This window comes from Ahaetulla prasina, chromosome 1 (genome assembly GCF_028640845.1).
Source record: "Ahaetulla prasina isolate Xishuangbanna chromosome 1, ASM2864084v1, whole genome shotgun sequence".
Taxonomy (NCBI): domain Eukaryota; kingdom Metazoa; phylum Chordata; class Lepidosauria; order Squamata; family Colubridae; genus Ahaetulla; species Ahaetulla prasina.
The window spans coordinates 201855637-201877172 of NC_080539.1; the positions used below are offsets into that span (position 1 = coordinate 201855637).

At 38.3% G+C, this 21536-nt stretch overlaps 1 protein-coding gene across 3 annotated transcripts in view; it reads right to left on the bottom strand.

The window, feature by feature from the left end:
- Positions 1–21536, bottom strand: part of SLC39A10 (solute carrier family 39 member 10) — a 54987-nt gene that overhangs the window by 23081 nt on the left and 10370 nt on the right. The window contains exon 1 of one of the 3 annotated variants that reach the window (XM_058188344.1): positions 3641–5805. The exons of the other annotated variants lie outside the window; for them this stretch is intronic. The gene's annotated coding sequence lies outside the window, so the exon portion shown is untranslated. Of the gene's footprint in view, positions 1–3640; positions 5806–21536 lie in introns of those variants that run through there. 3 annotated transcript variants of the gene reach the window in all.

A 21536-nucleotide genomic window follows, 5' to 3' on the forward strand; every position in this document is an offset into this window, starting at 1 on the left:
GAAAATAATCAATTTTCAAATCTCTGATAATATAGGAATTAACTAGCCACCAATTTCTTTAATGTGATATATAATGTTAAAATGAGAAAAAAATGAAATAAAAAAGATTTTTTTATTATTTAATTAAATATCTTGGGGGTCAAAAGTGTTTTCCAAAGAGCTCATTTTTCTTATTAAAATGCCCATTCGTTAGAAGACAGCCTTAAGGCTTCTAGGAGCACCATTATTAAAAAACTAGAATCTGTTTTTAAATATATGAATACATTTAAGAAACATGCCCATCTTAAGTAGAAAATTTTGAAGAGAATGTCTTTTTCAAACGTAACTTCCTTAAAACACAGAATTACAAATTGCAGGTCATTGATTTTGTTCTATATTTAAAATTAGGTTCCATTAACCTCATGGGTGTCCTGCTCTAGTAATATAAACTATAAAAACTGACATTTGTTCAAGCAAAGAAGCAGAGGTAAATTTTAAACTGATGATTTACAGTGGATCTTGTAAAGTTGTGAGAGAGCAGCCTGCTCAGAAAATTGCCAGCATTGGTCCTGCTTTCTTACCAACTGCTTCATCCCTGAATTTATAGTAGTATTTTTTTTAATTGAAAAAGTTTAAAAAAAACAAACATTTCCCCCCCTCAAAACCCCCTCCCCACCTCCCTTCAACCCCCCCCCGCTTCCCGGGTCAATCACAAGGTATTGTTACACATAAACCAAACATAGAGTATGATTTTCCCTTCTAATCCAATTAGCCTCATCCAAGTCTTTTCATTTCCTAACCTCCCCCATAACTTTCTAAAATAATACATCCTAATTATTCAAAGGCAATCTGATATCTCTTAATCTGATATCTATTTTGTAAATAATCAATCCATTTTTTCCATTCAATTAAGTATCTTTCCTGTGTATTCTTTCAAAAAGGCTGAGATTTTTGCCATTTCAGCCAAGTTAGTAACTTTCAATATCCATTCTTCTATCGTAGGTAATTCTTTTTTCTTCCAATATTGTCCAAGCCTTGCTGCTATTATTAAGTTCAAGATCAATTTAGTCTCAGTCACTGTACAATCCGTTATAATTCCCAAAAGGAAAAATTGCGGCAGAAACTTTATCATCTTCTTCTTCAAGACATTTTGAATAATCCACCAAATTCTTATCCAAAAGGCCTTAATTTTCTTGCAGGTCAACCAAATATGAAAATATGTAGCATCATCACACTCACATCTCCAACATTTTGCTTGGATATCAGGATATATACATGATAATTTTTTGGGATCTAAATACCATCTATAAAACATCTTATAAAAATTTTCCCTTAGATTCTGTGCTTGTGTAAACTTAACATTTCTAACCCAGATTTTCTCCCATGTTGCCAACATTATTGGTTCCTGAATATTCTGTGCCCATTTTATCACACAGTCCTTTACCAAATCCTTTTCTGAATCTATTTCAAGCAACACATTGTATAATCTCTTTATATGTGCCTGGGTCTGATTTCTAATTTGCTTTATTAAATTTTCCTCCCTTTGCATTATACCAATTTTTTGATCTTCTTTCCATCTAGGGCTTAGTTGCCCATATTGAAACCAAGTATATTTCCTCCCTTCTTCATTTAATACCTGTAAAGATTTTAATTGCAAGCTACCTCTTTCAGCATACAAAAGTTCTTTATAAGTAATCATTTCCTGTTTCTGTTCTATATTTATATTCTCTATTGCGTGTCTGGGGCTTGCCCATATAGGAATTTATGATAGTATTTTTAAGAGGATTTTTTCGTCATGGGAACAGCTGGAAGAATGACCTAAGAAATTAAGCCTTAAACAGCAAGAGGACTTGAATCAAAATAAAATAATCACTACTTTTTATTCAACCTTTATTCAATCTAAGAACTCTCAGTAGTGCTAAAGCCGCATTGGGATCCTGCACGATAAAATTTTGCTGATATCGAGTGACTTTTTCACAGCCACAGATAAACTTGCAATTTTCAAATACGTTTTCTGGAATTGCACCTACGGAGGAATTTTGCAAATGAAAAAAGACAATCTGCTTAACCAGTAATAGCTCAAGCAATCCATTTTATGTCATGATCATTAGTCTAACAAATCAAGCTTACAACCCAAGCGTGTGTGTAGAGATATGTATGTATATGTGTATATTCTTTCTACTTGCAAAAATTGCCGATAAGAAATGGGGATATGAGCCCTCCAAGATAGACCAAATATGGAAAACAAACAAATGTAAATTAATACTTTTATTTTTTGTTAAGAGTAACAGAATCTTGCAAGTCCAAAGGCATTTTCCCACTTCTTCAGTTTATCTTCATAAGAAATAGATCATGTCTGAGATGATTTTCAGATTTCTATTTCTATTTCAGATTCAGATTTCTTTTATCTGATTGTTGTCTTGGTTGTGGCTGCACTCCGTTCCTCAAGGTTATTTCTTCTGTCCATTACAGAGCGACTGTAATATGAATTGGAGAATATACAAAACATACAGCTCACAAAGCGAATCTCTAAGCTTACCTGATTATGATGCAAAATTATGGACTTAAGTCTCTTGTAGTCACACAAGTGCTCATCATGCTAAATAAAACTGGATCTAACTATGTGTAGAATGGAATGAGTCCATGCCACAAATGTTTAAAAAATCCAATGAGTGGCTCTGATATAAATCTAAGGCAGTACATGTATAACATTTCATAAATGTTAGCTTCTTGTTCCTTCTAGTGGCCTAAAAAAAGCTTGACATCATAGGACAATCTAAATTATATGCCATATGTAAATTAGTCATGCAAGTACTTTTACAAAATCACATGAACTAGAAAGAAAGTAGCTTGGGTTGCATAATAGTTGGGAAAGACAAGAAATCTTATGTCTGGCTTACAGAAAAATGTAGGCTTCTGGCTTTTATTGAAAATACAACAATAATTTTGACCAATTGGCTTGGCAAAACAAAGTTTTCTCTCCTCTACTTTTTTGAGATGGTCAAGTTGATTGATGGAGAGATGAGAAGTTCCATCCTTTCTCCACTAGACTTAAGCATGGAGAATTCTCCAAGTTTTAAGTGGAAGAAGGAAGCTTTACTGATGTATATGTATTTAGGCTAAAATCAAACAGTAAGATTAAAATGGATTAAGAACAGTTCTGCCAGGGCTGTTTAATGTCAATGGAATCTTATCTTGCATGGACAAATTAGATAACCACTCAAGCTTCTCCCTTCCAGGGGTCACCCTATGACTGAGGTAAAAGCTATTTTTAAATATGGTATAAGATAAATATCAAACTAGTAGCATCACTCTTGTCTGCCTTATCGTACAGCACAGGATCAGATATCAGGAATTCTGCACAAATTATTCTCAGCAAAGGAAGGATATAGGAAGATAACTGCAAAGGAACAGGACAGATTCCTTTCCTTACAATCTATCCTGTCCCAGGGGAAGTCTCTTATCTGAGTCACCTACTGCAACACAAAGATTAAATAAGGCCAAAGGGACAGCAACGTCAGTGGAAGAGATGACTCTGTACTAACTAATGAAATAGAAAACTCAAAAATACCATGGCCCTGAGGTTGCCAATTTGAATGTTTGAAATTTTGCTAATTTAATTATAAAAAATTAGAATTGCTTTGGAACTTATTAAACATACCTTATGATCACCAATAGAAGGACCAGGATGGGGCAGTGATTAGAATGCAAGATTGCAGGCAAATTCTGCTGACAGCCACAAGTTCAATTCTCAATGGCTCAAGGTTTCCATCCTTCTGAGGTTGGTAAAATGAGGACCCAGATTGTTTGGGCCAATATGCTGACTCTGTAAACTGCTTAGAGAGTGCTGTAAAGCACTATGAAATGGTATATAAGTCTAAGTGCTACTGCTATTGCTATTCAAAGATTGTAATTTAAGGAAAAATTATAAAACATGAAAGCTAAGGAATTGTTAAGTGTTATGGAATAAGCTAAGCAAGACTATTTAAGCCAAAGTAACTTTTACATAAAAAAGGAAAAACAATTTTAAAGAGAAATTGTTATGATCTTGAAACATGCCCTCACTATGTAATATTAATTAAATGCAAAATTATATTATTTGGTTAACAGTCCAGAGAGAGAAATGTATAGATTAATCTAGAAAGACAATAATAAAATACTGCTAGGACTCTGAAACGCAAACACATTTTCTGGTCACATTTTTCAATGCTCACCAACATACCATCTGAATTAAGACTTTTAGATACCTATCTAGGGATATTTGCACATGTAGTCTCACAGACATCCTTAAGATGTACCATGATATATGCAGCATCAAAAAGTTTTAAAACACAGATTTTGATGGCTTGGTCACCAAAATGATATATATTAAAGTAATTTCCTTTTTTAAAAAAAATATTGCCTTTTTCTTGAAAATACTTTATTTAGTGTGCAATAATTCTAGCAATTACATACAGTAAGGTTTGAAAATTTGATTCTTTTATTATAGCAATAATTAGATGGCCCTAATTTTTTCCCATAGCATACACAAATCGTCCTCTTGTGAAGTCTAGTATAATCAATTCTAAAGCATAAATGAAAAATAAAAATCTATGCATAGAAACCTTACCGCTTTACAATTCTTAAGTTACCTTTCAGACTGAAGTGTCAAGAATGGAGTACCCAGCTCCATAAAATGCTGTAATAATTTGTTCAGGACATGAAGCTCCGTATTTCTCTAAATTGTAATCTATGGATGTTCTTTGGATCAGATGCAGAAAAGGTATTTTGGAGGGGGTGTGGGCATACTCATTGCACCAGATAGCGCCTCCTTAAAGCCATGACATCATTTCCTGGGTAGTGTAGGATGCACGAAAGGGTGTGCCTTTGTTAAGGAGAAGCCACAGGTGCAGCAAGGATGACTTTGTCTTTTCTGAAGCACTTTTCCTGTTTTGGATTCTAACAGCTGCACACCACTCCTGTAAGCCACCAGAAATTCAACTCAAGCCATCACAGTGAAAACCTTTAAAATACCGTAGTATTAGCCAAAAAAAGATAGGGCACCCATTTCCTAATCCTCAATATGAAAACATAGTAGCCATAAACTTCAACTGTCAATTCTTGAGGAAAATTTCACTGAAAAGTATGGCAAACCACCAAATACAATAATCATTGTCAATGTAAGGGCAATTAAAAAAAGAACTTGAGATGTGTTTGTCTTTCTTCCCTTTAAAAAAAAAGTTCCCATCCTTTCAAGGGCCTGACCTGATTTTGCATACTTAATAATTTGTTCTTTTATCAAGTAAAAAGCAATGTCAGAAATCAATCTAGGAACACCAATTTTTGATGAATGTGGTACTTTAAAATTCCCTTTGAATCCAGAAAGTGAAACTCACTGAAGAGAGTCAGCATGTACTGATGGGAAAGCAGATATCTATATTGTTTTCCAGTAAATTATTCCAAATAGTCACAGAACTAATATCTCTTGTAATGCAAAAAGTCCTGCTTAAATGTTTTCTTTCAAAATAGCAAGCTGTTGATCTATTTCAACTTCCTTCATCCTATGGGTCCAAAGGATAAAACAGAAGCTGCTCTGAATACTTGTCTTTTCTATAGTCATTATTTCAGCAGAAAGGTGTTTGTTGGTTAAGAAAAAAGAAAATAATTCAAAAATTTAATTCCATGTGAAAACATTAAAAAATTTTCAATTGTAGGAAGTTAGCACCCACCCCTCTCCTAGAAGAATGAAATATTTTAGAAAATAGTAAAAAGAGCAGAATTTTATATTTCCCTGGATGAGAAATGGAGAACAAAACAGCTCCCAGCTTCCTGCCTCCCCCCACCTTTGTCAATGGGTCAGAGGCAGAAACTCATTCTCCCCACCTTTGTCAATGGGTCAGAGGCAGAAACTCATTCTCCCCACCTTTGTCAATGGACCATCATCTGCATCACAATAGGACCCATCTAGCCACAGAAACTCACCACATGGCACCTGGGAAGATTAAATCAACCAGCAAGGCTAGCTAAGACCCCCCACCCCCTGGGAGTCTGACAACCAATCAGGATACTCTTCCTGTGCCCCTGGAAGTTCAAAGCTCAGAAAAAGCTTAAAACCAAGGCATGCTTAGTATCTCGTCCTTTTTCTGTTCAGGAACTCAAATCATGTGAACCTGTCCACCATTTAAACCATCTTTCCAAGCAGTCTCCATGTTTCCAGTGTCTTTTTCCCGGATGAACTGAACCCAGATGGACATTTCTTCCAACACAATGAAATCTGAATTTATGCACTCAAATGTGCAGGTTTGCATCCCACAAATACTAATCTGGCAGGCTTTTGTACACACTGAAGATTTTTTTCCTAACTTAGGATAAATGCATTACAAAAAAAGGAATGTGGATTTTGGAGTTATTCTCTTTAATGGGATGTGTGCATGTGTGTGAGAGAGGTGGGATGGAGGAGAACAAAAGGGTGGTTCATCTTCTTTGTAAATTAAAATTTATAAGCAGTTTTTGTTTATTCACCAGACAATAGAAATGTTTCCATGGTTTGCTGCTGAAGTCCTGCAGAGCGTGATTTCTGTAGAACGCATATGAAAACATGTTGCCCACTTTTGACCTGGCTCTTCAAACAGCAGTATTGCCAGAATTTTTCCCCTGGAAGCAATTCAACACTTAAATCTTCCCTTTTAAGGAGGAATATATTACATCCGAGTGCTTTAATACTGTGTATTACAAATTTGATAATACATGCATTTACCCATTAAGAAACCGAGCAGTTATCCAATAACCAAAATATAAAACTTCCATAATGCTGCATGTCTGACATCATACCAAAGTAAAATTTCCCAGTAAGTGCTTTTGCTCAGTGTCCTTTCTCAATTTACAGAAAGTGCCTTTCTCAATGTAAAAAAAAAAAAATAGTTTTGCAATTTGATCATGCATGCAGACATCACTTTTATATAAATACAACTGTTGACCATTAAAGATCTGTGGGCTCACTTCCGGGTGGCTCCACCTCTTCGCTGAGCCCTAATTAAAGGGGCTCCGCACTGAACATCGTAAAAGCCAGGAAAAGCCGGCTTTAATCTTTTTCTCTGGATGAAAGAGGAAAGATAAGAGCAGCAGGAAATGTTGGTAGACCTCCCCAGAGGCTTTGTTTTAATTAAGCAGAGCTTCGAAGGGTTGATGGGTCCCATAAATATTCCTGCCATTCTCCGACTTCAGTGCGCTCCTGCAAAAGCAGGAAAAGAAGAAAGTGTCCATCTCTGCTAATTGTCTTATCTTTATGGATCTCTTTAAGCAGACGGAATGAGTGCCAGCGGACAATTATTGGATTGCAAGTATTTTTGACTTCCTGACTTCTACCTTCTAAAAAAGAGAAAAATTTTTTTCCCTTTGTTCTAATTGACTCTTAAAGATGGCGCCTGAACGGGAGTGAAGTGACGAATGGAATTTTAAACAGTCTGTCCAACTAAGAAGATAAGAAATGTTATGTGTGGATTTTAATGAAGTGAACTGAGCTCTCCTATACTTAAAGGGGAAAAGAGAAGTTTCTAGACTTATATTTTGTGAATTTTAAAACTGAAATGGCTACTAAACCACCTAAGACTGGGGGCAGAAGGGGTTCTGAACCAGCTTTAGAAGATCTGATTAAAGAGCAAGGGAAAGTGTCTGAGGAAAGGTTTAAGGAGATTATGGATAATAATGAGAAAATAAGAGAAGAAATAAAAGAGAATAATAAAAAAATAAGAGAAGATATCTTGATGGCTTTTCAAGGTTTGGCAAAAAGACTGGAGGTGGTGGAGGAGGAGGTGCAAGAAATTGTTCAGTCAAATCAACAAATAGAAAATAGAATGGGGGGAATGCAAATCAAATTGGATAAAATGAAGATCAAGTGGTGGTGATGCAGTATAGAATGATGGAAGGAGCTCTGAGAATTAGAGGTTTGAATGAGGACAAAGGGGAAGATTTAAAAAAAATTTTATCAGAAGCTCTGGCTGAATTTATTGAACTTGATCCACAAGAGGTTGCTTATCAAATTGACAAAATTTATAGAGTTAATTCTTGGATTGCTAGGCAAAAGAAACTTCCTAGAGACATTGTGGTTTATTTTTTGAAAAGAACAGTGAGGAATCAAATTTTGCAAGTTGCTTTTCAGAAAAACTTGAAAATAGGGGAACAGGAGTTGAAGGTTTTGAAAGAGATTCCTCCCAAGATGTTAAGGGATAGAAAGGACTTTACATTTTTCACTCAAGAACTTAAGAAATACCAGATTCAATTTAGATGGGAGGTTCCAGTTGGCTTGACAGTGTATTATCAGGGAAGGAGATATCGTATTGACACAGTGCTTAAGGCCAAAGATTTTCTTTCTACAGTGCTGAAATTTGAAATAGAAATAATAGAAAAAAGAATTCAAGAGACTCAAATGGGTGTGGAAGCTGAGGTGATTCCAGTGATGTTACCATCTGAGGAACAACCACAAGAACAAAGACTGACGAGGGGAGCCCTTAAGCGTAAAGAAAAGGAGCAACAAACTCAAAGTAAAGTTCAGGATTCTGCTACAGAAGCGGTGGGAGGAGCACGGCCGAAGATACGGGAGGACGATCTTCAGTTGATTGCTCAAAGGCTTCAGCAGCCCAGTAATGGCAAATAAAATCTTGACTTGGAATGTCAATGGTTTGAACTCAGCTCAGAAGAGAAGAAAATATTTCATTATTTGAAACAATTTAAAATGATGTTATTTGCTTACAAGAAAGCATATTAAATTATCAGATCAAAAGTACCTAATAAACTCAAAGTTAGGTAAACATTTTGTTGCTTCAGCTTTGGAGAAAAAACATGGCATAGTGGTTTATTTGAGAAAAGATATACCAGCCAAGTTAATAGAGGCAGATATTCACGGAAGATATATTGCTATTGAACTTACAATAGAAACAAAAAGGACTCTCTTGCTTGGTATATATGCACCCAATCAGCAACAAGAAAAATTTTATAGAATGTTATATGATAAGTTGAATCTATGGGATTATAAATCGTGCATTATATTGGGAGATTGGAATGGAGTAATAGATACACGAAAGGACAAGAGAATTTCTTCCAAGAAGATACCTGCACATGCAAAGCTGCCTAAATCCTTTTTTGATATGATAGAAGATTTTGAATTAAGAGATGTATGGAGACTGCGAAATTTGGAGGAAAGAGACTATACTTTTTTCTCTGATAGGCATCAATCCTTCTCACGTATTGATTTTATTTTAATTTCTAATGATTTGCTTTTTAGAGTGAAGAAAACTAAGATATTTCCAAGATGTTTGTCTGATCATAGTCCTGTTTGGATGGAATTGCAATATGGAAAAGAGGGTAGAAGAACTTGGAGATTAAATGAAAATTTGTTTAGATATCAGGATAATGTAAATCAATGTAAAAAGCAGATGAAAGAATTTTTTGATTATAATTTGAATAATGAAACATCGATAGAAATGGTTTGGGACTCCAGTAAAGCCTTTATGAGAGGTGTATTAATATATCTTAATAATAGACAGAGAAATAAGCAACAAAGACAGCGTAGGTATTTAGAAGAGGAAATTTATAAGAAACAACAATTATTAATACATAATCCACATGATCAAAAACTTAAAGATGCAATAAAGTTACTACAGAACCAATTTAATATGATAATGGCTGATCAGGTGGCAACAAATATACAATATGCCAAACATAATACTTTTTGTAACGCAAATAGACCTGGTAGGTGGTTAGCATATACTTTAAGGAAAAGACAAAAACAACGTACTATAGAAAAAATAGAATACAAAGGTAAAGAGAGATATCAACAGGATAAAATTAAAAAAGCTTTTTTAGAATATTATACAAATTTATATCTTAAAGATAATATATTGAATAGGATATTGATAATTATTTGAAGGAATATAAGGTTAAAATTTAACTTTAGAACAAACGGATGAATTGAATCGGCCTATAACCTCGGAGGAAATTATTTTGGTAATTAAACAATTAAAAATGGGGAAAACTCCTGGTACAGATGGGCTCACAGTTAGTTATTATAGGAATTTACAGGATGAGATGTTAGGTCCACTTAAGGAATTATTTAATCAGATACAACTAGGAGGGGGAATTCCCCCCTCATGGAGAACCTCTTTTATTTCATTGATACCAAAAGAGGAACAGGATTGTTCTAAACCTGGGAACTATAGGCCAATCTCACTTTTAAATAATGATTATAAGATTTTTGTTAAAATAATAGCTAATAGATTAATGTTGATTCTGCAGCGAAGAATTCATAATGATCAATCTGGATTTATAAAAGGAGACAGATGAGGAATAATGTTAGGCAGATTGTTAATTTACTGGAGTACTTAGAAAAGAAAAATTTTATTCCAGCAGCATTTATTTTTCTCGATGCAGAGAAAGCTTTTGATCGATTGCATTGGGATTTTTTATTTAAATTAATAGAAAAGATGCAATTTGGAGATGGTTTTTTAAGAATAATTAGGGCAATTTAGGGAGAGCAAACAGCACAGATTATAATCAATGGTAGCTTAACAGAACCTTTTAAGATTGCGAAAGGAACAAGACAGGGATGTCCTTTATCACCATTATTGTTTATTTTAACTCTAGAACCATTATTGGATAAAATACGAGAAGTAAAGGAGATAGAGGGAATTAGAGTTAGACAGTATGAATATAAGTTAAGAGCTTTTGCAGATGATTTGGTGATTACTTTAACAAACCCTATAAATTCTAGTAAATCTTTGTTGGAAATAATTGATCAATATGGGAATGTTTCAGGGTTTAAGGCAGGGGTGTCCAAACTACGGCCCGCGGGCCAACTGCGGCCCGCGGGTCAGTTTTTTTTGGCCCGCAGCAAATTCTGGAAGTATAATTTAAAATGGCCCTTTTAAGCTCTGGCTCGCTCCTCCCATGGGCGGGGAATAATGAAGGGAGGGGGCAGAGGAGGCGGCGAGCGGGAAAGAGGCTGCTGGCCGTGCCTGCCCCCAGCAGTTCTACCCTCGCCTTCCTCGGGCCGCCATCGAGAAACAGGTGAGGAGGGGTTCTGTCCTCGCCTTCCTCGGGCAGGGAATAACGAAGGGAGGGGGGGGAGGCGGCGGCAGCTGAAGAGGCTGCTGGCCGTGCCCGGCCCAGCAGCTCTGTCCGCCTTCCTCGGGCAGGAATAACGGCGAGGGGGGAGGCGGCAGCGCGAAGAGGCTGCTGGCCGTGCCCGCCCAGCAGCTCTGTCCTCGCCTTCCTCGGGCAGGAATAACGGCGAGGGGGGAGGCGGCGGCAGCGCGAAGAGGCTGCTGGCCGTGCCCGGCCCAGCAGCTCTGTCCCCGCCTTCCTCGGGCAGGGAATAACGGCGAGGGGGGAGGCGGCGGCAGCGAAGAGGCTGCTGGCCGTGCCCGCCCAGCAGCTCTGTCCTCGCCTTCCTCGGGCAGGGAATAACGGCGGGAGGGGGGAGGCGGCAGCTGAAGAGGCTGCTGGCCGTGCCCGGCCCAGCAGCTCTGTCCTCGCCTTCGGGCAGGAATAACGGCGAGGGGGAGGCGGCAGCGCGAAGAGGCTGCTGGCCGTGCCCGGCCCAGCAGCTCTGTCCTCGCCTTCCTCGGGCAGGGAATAACGAAGGGAGGGGGAGGCGGCAGCGCGAAGAGGCTGCTGGCCGTGCCTGGCCCAGCAGCTCTGTCCTCGCCTTCCTCGGGCAGGGAATAGAAGGGAGGGGGAGGCGGCGGCAAGCGCGAAAGAGGCTGCTGGCCATGCCCGGCCCAGCAGCTCTGTCCTCGCCTTCCTCGGGCAGGGAATAACGAAGGGAGGGGGGGGGAGGCGGCGGCAAGCGCGAAAGGGGCTGCTGGCCGTGCCCGGCCCAGCAGCTCTGTCCTCGCCTTCCTCGGGCAGGGAATAACGAAGGGAGGCGGGGGAGGCGGCGGCAAGCGCGAAAGAGGCTGCTGGCCGTGCCCGGCCCAGCAGGTCTGGCCTCGCCTTCCTCGGGCAGGGAATAACGAAGGGAGGCGGGGAGGCGGCAGCGCGAAGAGGCTGCTGGCCGTGCCCGGCCCAGCAGCTCTGTCTCGCCTTCCTCGGGCAGGAATAACGAAGGGAGGCGGCGGCAGCGCGAAGAGGCTGCTGGCGTGCCCGGCCCAGCAGCTCTGTCTCGCCTTCCTCGGGCAGGGAATAACGAAGGGAGGCGGGTCGGAGCCTCCAGCGAGGCGACTTAAGCAAGGCAAGGAAGGAGTTGGGGAGACGCGGCGTGGAAAAACAAAAGGATTTGCCGGAGGTGGGGATGGGGACTGAAGGGGGGTGGGCAGCGAGCAGCCCGCGCCGCTTTTCCCCGCCAGTCAAGAATGCGCCGCGCAAGAGGCAGCAAGGAAAAAAAGTTTTCCCGTAGGCAAAAAGATGACACGGGACGCGGATTGCCGCCTGGAGCTGTCACGTGGCCCAGGTGGCCAGGGACGCTTTTCCACGCAGACCAGGGTCGCTTAAAGCGGCCTGGAAAGACCCACTTGGGCGCGCAGTCAAGAAAATCAAGAAAAAAAGTATTGTACGTTACTTCCTTTATCAATCACCTTGCTGACATTTGCAAAGAAAAGTATAATCAAAAGTATAAAACAGTAGTCCGTAGTGCAATTTTGTGACTGGATCAATTGAGGTGCCACTGAAGGTGTCTTCTTACTCTTGGTCTACAGAAGCCACCTTCTGAGGTCACACCAGGGTCTCTGAACATGGGTTTTTGTAAGGCTGACACAGGGCTGATAGCGGGAAAACTCAGGCAAAATTGTCTTTGCATGGTAGCGGTTGTGTGACTGCAGAAAGTACCCCCATTTCATATTCCTGTAAAACACAACGTCCGCAGCTTGCAACAGGGTGGACGTAAAAGCCGTCTTGACTCAGACACAGCAAATTGAGGATGTAGTTTGGCATCAGACTACATCAGACTGTGTTTGGTCCTACACAGAGTTCTTGATCTCTGTTAGAAATACACACAGTAATCATGTGTCAATATGTCACCTCTTGTGTGGCCCGGCCACACATTAATTTACTAGGCTTATATACTGTTTGTTGTCCAGCCGCATGCCTTTCTGAATAATTATATTTAAAAATATTACATTAAAATCAACATAACACAAACACACGTACACAAACATAGAGATACACGCACATATATATAACTCACACACATATGGTATACTTAAGCCTAAACTGTGCATAGGGACTACCCAGACGGCTGAAAAAGTGATTTCTGACAGGTTCTCACACTTTGACCAGTCCTCACACTTATGACCGGTCATCATTTATGCCTGTTGCAGCATTTTGTGCATAAGGACTACTCAGAGGGCTGAAAAGTTATTTTGACTTGTCCTCACACTTTGACTGGTCCTCACACCTACAACTATCTTTACATTTTGCACCCTATCTTGTAACCGTGGTGAAGAGAAGCAGTTGTGAAATGAGTGATATGGTTGTTAAAAATGCTGCAATGGGCATAAATGTGAGGATGGTTATAAGTGTGAGGACTGGTCAAAAATTACTTTTTTTAGCCCTCTGAGTAGTTTCTATGCCCATAGCCACATCCACTCAGTCACATGAGCAGTTAGCCACGCCCACCAGTCACATGACCACCAAGCCACACCCCAAAATAAGCCACGCCCATTCCCCCCCCCCCCCGGTGGCCTGGGCCTTTGCTTATTTTTCTGTATTTGGCCCTCACTCAAAAAAGTTTGGACACCCCTGGTTTAAGGTAAATCAGAAAAAGACAAAAGTGATAACAAAAAACATGGCCAGACAACAGAAAGAAAAACTAGAGGAAGTAACAGGATTTGAAATTGTAAAGAAGGTTAAGTACTTAGGGGTTTATATTACGTCGTCAAATGTGAAATTGTATAAGAATAACTATGAGGTTTTATGGCAAAAAGTTCAGAAGGAGTTGATTGTTTGGAAAAAATTGCAATTATCATTGCTGGGGAGAATTGCTGCTATTAAAATGAATGTTTTACCTAGATTTTTATTCCTCTTTCAGATGATACCAATAATTAAGAAAGATAAGAATCTTGAGGAATGGCAGAAGGGAATTAATAAATTTATATGGGAAGGTAAAAAAGCTAGGGTTAAAATGAAAATAATTCAAGATTCTCGGGAAAGGGGAGGTTTAAAAATGCCTAATTTTAAATTATATTATGAAGCAGCTGTTCTCTGCAATAAGTGATTGGTTTAATTTAACAGAGGACAGAATTTTGAATATAGAAGGTTATGATTTGCTATATGGATGGCATGCATATTTAATTTATGACAAAAAAGTGGATAAGGCTTTTAAAAATCATGTGCTAAGAAATGCCCTTCTGCGTGTTTGGAAAAAATACTCTTATAAACTAAATTATAAGGTTCCTATATGGGCAAGTCCTAGACATACAGTAGAAAATATAAACATAGAACAGAATCAGGAAATGATTACATATAAAGATCTTTTGTATACTGAAAGAGGTAATTTGCAGTTAAAATCTCTGCAGGTATTAAGAGAGGAAGGGAAAAATTATACTTGGTTTCAATATGAGCAACTACGTGCTAGATGGAAGGGAGATCAGAAAATTGGTATAGAGCAGAATGAGGGAAATTTGGTAAAGCAAATTAGAAATCAGTCTCAGGAGCATATAAAGAGATTGTATAATGTGTTACTTGAAATAGATTCTGAAAGGGACTTGGTAAAGGACTGTATGATAAAATGGCCACAAAACTTTCAGGAGCCAATATTATTGGAAACGTGGGAAAAAATTTGGGTTAGAAATGTTAAATTCACGCAGGCACAGAATCTGAGGGAAAACTTTTATAAAATGTTTTATAGATGGCATCTAGATCCTAAAAAATTATCGTGTATGTATCCAGAAATGCAAGCAAAATGTTGGAGATGTAATTGTGATGACGCTACATATTTTCACATTTGGTGGACTTGTAAGGACATAAAGGCCTTTTGGATAAAAATTTGGTGGATTTTACAAAATGTTCTGAAAAAGAAGATAAAGTTCCTGCCGCAATTTTTCTTGTTGGGAATTATTACGGATTGTACAGTAATTGAGACTAAATTGATTTTAAATCTAATAACTGCAGCAAGATTACTAATAGGACAATATTGGAAGAAAAAAGAAGTACCAACAATAGAAGAATGGATATTGAAAGTTGCCAATTTGGCTGAGATGGCGAAGATATCAGCCTTTTGAAAGACAATACAAGAAAGATACTTAAAGGAATGGAAAAATGGATTGACTATATTCAACGTAGATATCAGACTAAGAGTTATCAGACTGTTTTGAATGATTATGATGTATTATTTTGATTGCTTTTGGGGAAGTTAGAATTGATGATTGTAGGGGTACAATTAAGTTGGGACGAAAATTTTTTAGCATATGTTTGTTTTATTTTTAACTATACCTTGTGCTCGTTCCGGGAAGTCGGGGGGGGGGGGGGGAGGGGGGTTGCGAAGGGAGGGGGGAAAGGGGGAAAAATTTTTTGTAAAACTTTTTGAATAAAAAAAAAAAAAAAAAGATCTGTGGGCTGCAGATAGGTTTTTTTTTGTTTTAAATAATATCACAGAGTCAAAACAAAGCATTTCCACAATCAATTTTTACTGTCCAATCCATGGGTGAAATGCTCTTGGTTCGGACCTGATTGCGCGATCTGGTAGCGATGGGGGCGGGTAGTTCGGCAAACCGGTAGCAAAAATCCCTGCCCCCACCACCACCCACGCCTCGCTGTTTCTCTTCTCTGTCTCTGAAGCTGTTGTGGCTCCAGCCCCCCTTCCAGGCCTGGCTCCCTGCCAGAGTGTGATTCAGAGAATGAGGGGGAAGGGCCATCAGGAGTCAGGGCTCCGCTCCGCAGAGCAGGCTCTCTGGCTCAGCTCCAGGAGCCAGAGGCAGGCCAGGTGGAGAAAGTAACGAGGCCTCTGTCTCCTGTATCTCCCCCCCGCCCCAGGCAATGCTCCCAGACCCAGCTGTGGACAATCAGTCCTGGTTATATCCCAGGTTTCGTAGACAAGAGGGGTGGGAACAACAGAAGAAGGGGTGGAGCAGGCCTAGAAAGTGCTGAGTCACGGAGCCACACCCCACAGGGTATAAAAGCAGGAGGGGCTGCTCTACTACTTCCTGACGGACAAATCAAACTGACTGGAGAAAACTTGAGCTGAACTATTTGACCTAGCATTTGGCTTGGATTGCTGTTTTGTTCCTGACTTCCTGGTTTGCTCCGGTAACGAGCTTCTGACACGCCAGCATCCAGGAAGATAAAAGAAAATCTTGGTAGACGCCTGCTGGTTTGCTGCCAGAGCTGATAGCTCTGTGGACTAAATTGCCGGCTAATTGAGTCATTTCATGTGCCTCCCGGACTGAGGTAGGGGGACAGAACAGAAGCTCTCGGTGGTGATATAGCTACAAATAGCCTTAAATGACTGCCGCAGCGCTTCAAAGGGCCGCACTACAGCTGATCAGCGCTGTAGGCGGCTAGTAGACCGGGGCCTCTATTTTTAAAGAAGGTTGACCGGTGCGCTCCCAAGTTTGTATATTTTATTATTTATTATTATTGGCCGTGCCCATTCAGTCACCTGACCACCAAGCCACGCCCACAATTAAGCCACACCCACCGAACCTGTAGGGAAAATTTTTTAGGTTTCATCCCTGGTCCAATCTACTTTATTTTGCCAGCGAACAACCTCTTTAGAGGGTGGGAAAAAATCTTTTGAACACTATGACCAAATCTTTTGAAACAGCAATAGCGGAAGATATATCTGTCATTAGGAATAATCTTTTACCATTCAAACAAGGCATGAGATTTTATATTGCACTCCCTCCACAAAAAACCCAGTCTTCTTAAAGTCTCCATCAGAAATGGCCTAGTATATCTGAATATCTTCCTTCCTACAGATTGCTCTTTGAAGATCAGGAGAGGAAAACAAAAGATTTCTAGGGTAACAGGTTTGCTTGTCACTTGCCAAACTGATATGACACCATGTGATAAAATATATCATGGCTTTATCTAGTTGCCAATCAGATCAGTTTAATTGTCAATGCATTTACATCCATGCATTTCTGGTCAGCTATAATAAAATAAGAGACTGGATATAAATTACCGTTCTTTGTTTTTAAATCCAATTCCATATAATTTATTCTTAATCATTAGTGGACAACATACACATTTTTAAATGCTTCCACTGTTTTCTATAAACATATTTTAAAGTCTTTACTTGATTTCAGGATAAGTTCATAATCAAAGTTAAAAAAAAAGTTCTTCAGTGGCTTATTGTAAGTGTGCATACCTATGAATAGATATATAAACTTTACAATATTCAGAGAAATTAGTTTTCAGTTTTCTGAATATATTTAACAGTGCTATTTCAAAATATAGTTTAGAATATTGGGATTACAGATGAGAACATACTGTAATATAAAACTAAAAACTGATTTTACTTTTCCCAATTTATAAGTTAATGAAATGTAAAGTGGTGATTAGAACAACTGAATACAGTTTAAACTTTCATAAAAATGTTACTGGTATATTTACTTAGAAAAGAGTACATAACCTAAAAGTAACAATTATAGAAAATTAATGTTGTAAGTGACTTAGTATTGGTTTTTATTTCTATACTAAAGAATTTAGTTATATTTACTTACTTGAAGTATATTTAGATATATACAGGATATATACTTCTGGTTTGTTAAACATTTGTTTTAATTCTTCTCAGAGTACAAAGCTATGCATTAGCTGATTTACATTGCTAACAGCATTTCTGCATGTTAATATTTTAGACCAGTTTATACATTCATCAAATGTGTTTGCAGAAATCACTTCAGGAGGACTTTTACCTAAAGTAACCAAATACGAAGAACAAGCTCACAGAATTTTGAATTTCTAACTTAAGAGGAGTTATTGCTTACTCTTTGTAGATTCTAACTATAATTCATAACATGTGGCTATACATTTAAGCTTTAATATTATTACAATAAAACTTGCAAGAGAATATGATTACATTACAACAAAACCTGTATTGGCTGATTATGTGTCATCAGGTTGATGTTGATTCCTACCAACCACAGACTAAATTTACATTCAGGTAGCCCTGGACTTATGACCACAACTGAACCCAAAATTTATCTTGCTAAGTGAGACATTTGTTAAGTGAGTTTTGCCCCATTTTACGACCTTTCTTGCCACAGTTGTTAAGTGAATCACTGCAGTTCTTAAATTAGTAACATGATGGTTAAGTGAATTGAGCTTCTCCATTGACTTTGCTTGTCAGAAAGTTGCAAAAGGTGATCACATGACTCCGGGACACTGAAACCACCATAAATAGGGGCTAGGTGCCAAGCGTCTCAATTTTGGTCATGTGATCATGGAGATGCTGTAATGGTTGTAAATATGAAAAATGGTCATAACTCACTTTTTCCAGTGTAAAAACTTTGAACAGTCGCTAAATGAACTGTTGTAAATGGAGGACCACCTGTATCTAAATAAAATACTAATCTCATGAACTTTTAAAGGCAGAGGATTTTTTGGAGTTTTTACATGAATGTCCAAGGAACCTAAACGTATTAAACAAGTATGTGCTTGTGCACGCTACTCAGATTATTCACTGTAAACTAGACACTATTGTTCAAGATACCGTCTAAAGCACAGCTTAGAAATTATAGAAAAACCAATTAATCAAAGGAAGTCATTTAAACTTACAGCAGATGTATTTCATCTACTCAGCTTCATGTGCAAAAAATAGTCTTTTACCTTCTCCTTATGTTTCAAGTATTAACTAACATTCACCCAACCACTAACTTATTAAACACTTCCACTAGCCAGAACAAAGGAGAAGGCACTATTACCAAGTCTCTAACCATAACTATCACTCAATTTTTATTTAAAACAATTGGAGCTAATGCTGAGAAAAGTGTGGGACAGAAAAAGAAGGAACTCCAAAATAAACAGAAATATTATTTCTACTTCCTCTGAACTTGCCAATGGTTAGGAACTCCGGACTACAAACTGAATAACTAACATGGTACATAAGCCAAAAAGCAATTATCCCATTTTATTTTCTTGTCTCAAGATATTAATAGCTAAATTATTCTGCATGTTATAGTGAAAAAGAAGTGTTTACCCCAACATGAAAATGCAGGCAATAAACATCTGCTTTTTAAAAATACCATTTACAAAATGCAATGGCAGGCAATCCCACCCAGGCAGAAAAGAGGAAATGAATATCCCTCTTTCACCAGCTTGCTCATTCACATTTCCTTCTATAGCAATCACACAAATTGTAAAAAATGACTATTGCCAACCATTCTTGAAAGAAGCATACACCCTACTACTTCTATACCTAATTGGAAAAAATAATTTTGCCAAGAACTATCCAGTCTTAGAAAATTTAACAATGGATAAAGCCACTCATTCATCTAAACTAAGTAAATTAATTAAAAAAATAATTATCTATTTTGCATTCCAATTCTCAAATTCAAAGCTAAAGTTGTAATTCTATGCACACTTACCTAGGAGTAAATTCTACCACTCTATATGATTTACTTTAGAATACACAGGATCGGCTTTAAGCCCTACTAACTCGTTATGACTCACTTATTTTCACAAGCATTTATCATCCTATCCTTCATTCCAAAACCACAAAACATCTCTATGCAGGGGTGAAATCTAAAAATTTTCCCTACCGGTTCGGTGGGCGTGGCTTAATTGGTGGGCATGGCTTGGTGGTCAGATGACTGGCTGGGCGTGGCCAATAACAATAAATAATAAAAATAATAAACAAAGTATAAAAAACAATAAGAGGTATCAAAAACCAACTTTCACACTTACACATACACAACACAACTGACTCACACACAATGTAAAAGCAGCTGCACTTCACACAGCCACAAAAAGCTCAAAAACCAACTTTCACACTTTACACACACACACAACTCACACACACACACAAAATGCCATATACAGCTTTCTGAGATTTTGTGTGTTTGGTAGTTAGAGTGAAACACTACAGAAACACACCAAATCTCAGAAAGCTGCCCAAATATTTTATTTTATTATTTTATTTTATTTTATTGTGGACTTCAAATCCCAGAGTTCCTCAGCCAGCAAAGCAGGAAGTCAAAGCAAGCTTTTTTTTTCCTTCGGTAGCTGAAGAAAGCATGCAGTTGCAGCAGGAAAGGAGCAGTAATTATAGGTAAGTGAGGAGGGGGAATTGGCTGGGCATGGGTGGGGGCTCTTGTAAGTGGGGGCTGTTAAAAAGTGAGTTTAAAAGCCTGTGAGTATCAGGAAACTCCTCTGGGATCGCCAAAGGAGGCTTTTAAAACCTGGGGTTTTTTTCTTGTTTTTTCCCCCCTTTGGCTGAAGAGGGTTTTTTAAAAAAAAACTTTTAAAGAGTTTTGATGATCTCTGCTCAGCCCCTTGATCATCAAAGGTTTTTTTTTTTTAAATTTTAAAGGCATGTTTCGGCTGAAGAAAAACTTTTAAAAGTAAAAAAATAAAAACCTCTGCTGATGGTGCGGTTCAGCAGAGGCGGGTGGGGGTAGGGATTTTTGCTACCAGTCCTCCGAACCAGCAGCCAACATCGCTACCTAATTGGGGGAGCCGGTGCGAACCGGGAGCATTTCACCCCTGTCTCTATGTCAGATTTTAACTTCACATACTTAACTGCTTAACTTAACTTGCATGATAGCATCTGAACAAACTTGACTGTGGAGCAAGGAGTTAATATTCTTATCAACACATTGAACATCCTAGGGCTCTTTTCCTGGCCTGGTATTTCCAGATGCATTACATATGCTTTCCATCACTTCCATCTAGATGAATTTTCAGCAAACCCTTTATATTATAGCCTTGATTTCTAATTTGTGGTATTTGATTATATTGTATATAAATTTCATTTTCTAGGAACACAATTCCTAGAAAATAGAAGATTTTAGTCCTCATAATCTTTCAACTTTATAAACTATCTTAATGATAATATTCTTCAGATATATAAAAACATCAATGATCGTTCAAAAGAATGTTTCAAAACTACTGTATTTTCACATTGGCAAAGCAATTCTATGCTCTGCTTCTACTGCCTCAATAGTTTTGATGGATTAGAAGGAAAAAAACCAAAAAGTTCACAATTACTCCTGAATGTGCATAAAATTATTTCTTATTGTAAACAACTACTGGAATAGTTACATTTTTTTTGTTGTATTCCCTGGCAAGCCCTCTTTTGGACATCCCCCTTGTCTGAAATGCCTTAATTCTGACAAAGCAGAGAACTGCATAAAAAAATTAAGATTATCTTAAATTGGAAGCATGAGCTTCTTTGTTTGAATTATCTAACAAAAGTACAACAAAGCAATACCAAATTTAAGGACACGTCACTGATTTCTACCAACTATAAAATCTGCTACTGAGGATCTTGAGGCTATACAGACTTGGAACATTGAACTTGGACATCCTAGTTTGTCATCTCGAACTAGGATGTCCAGTCCTAAGAGCAACAACTATCTTCGCTGGAGAGGAGCAAGCATTTAATCTGCTGGTTGCTAAAGTGTCCTCCTAAGGCTTATTTATTATTG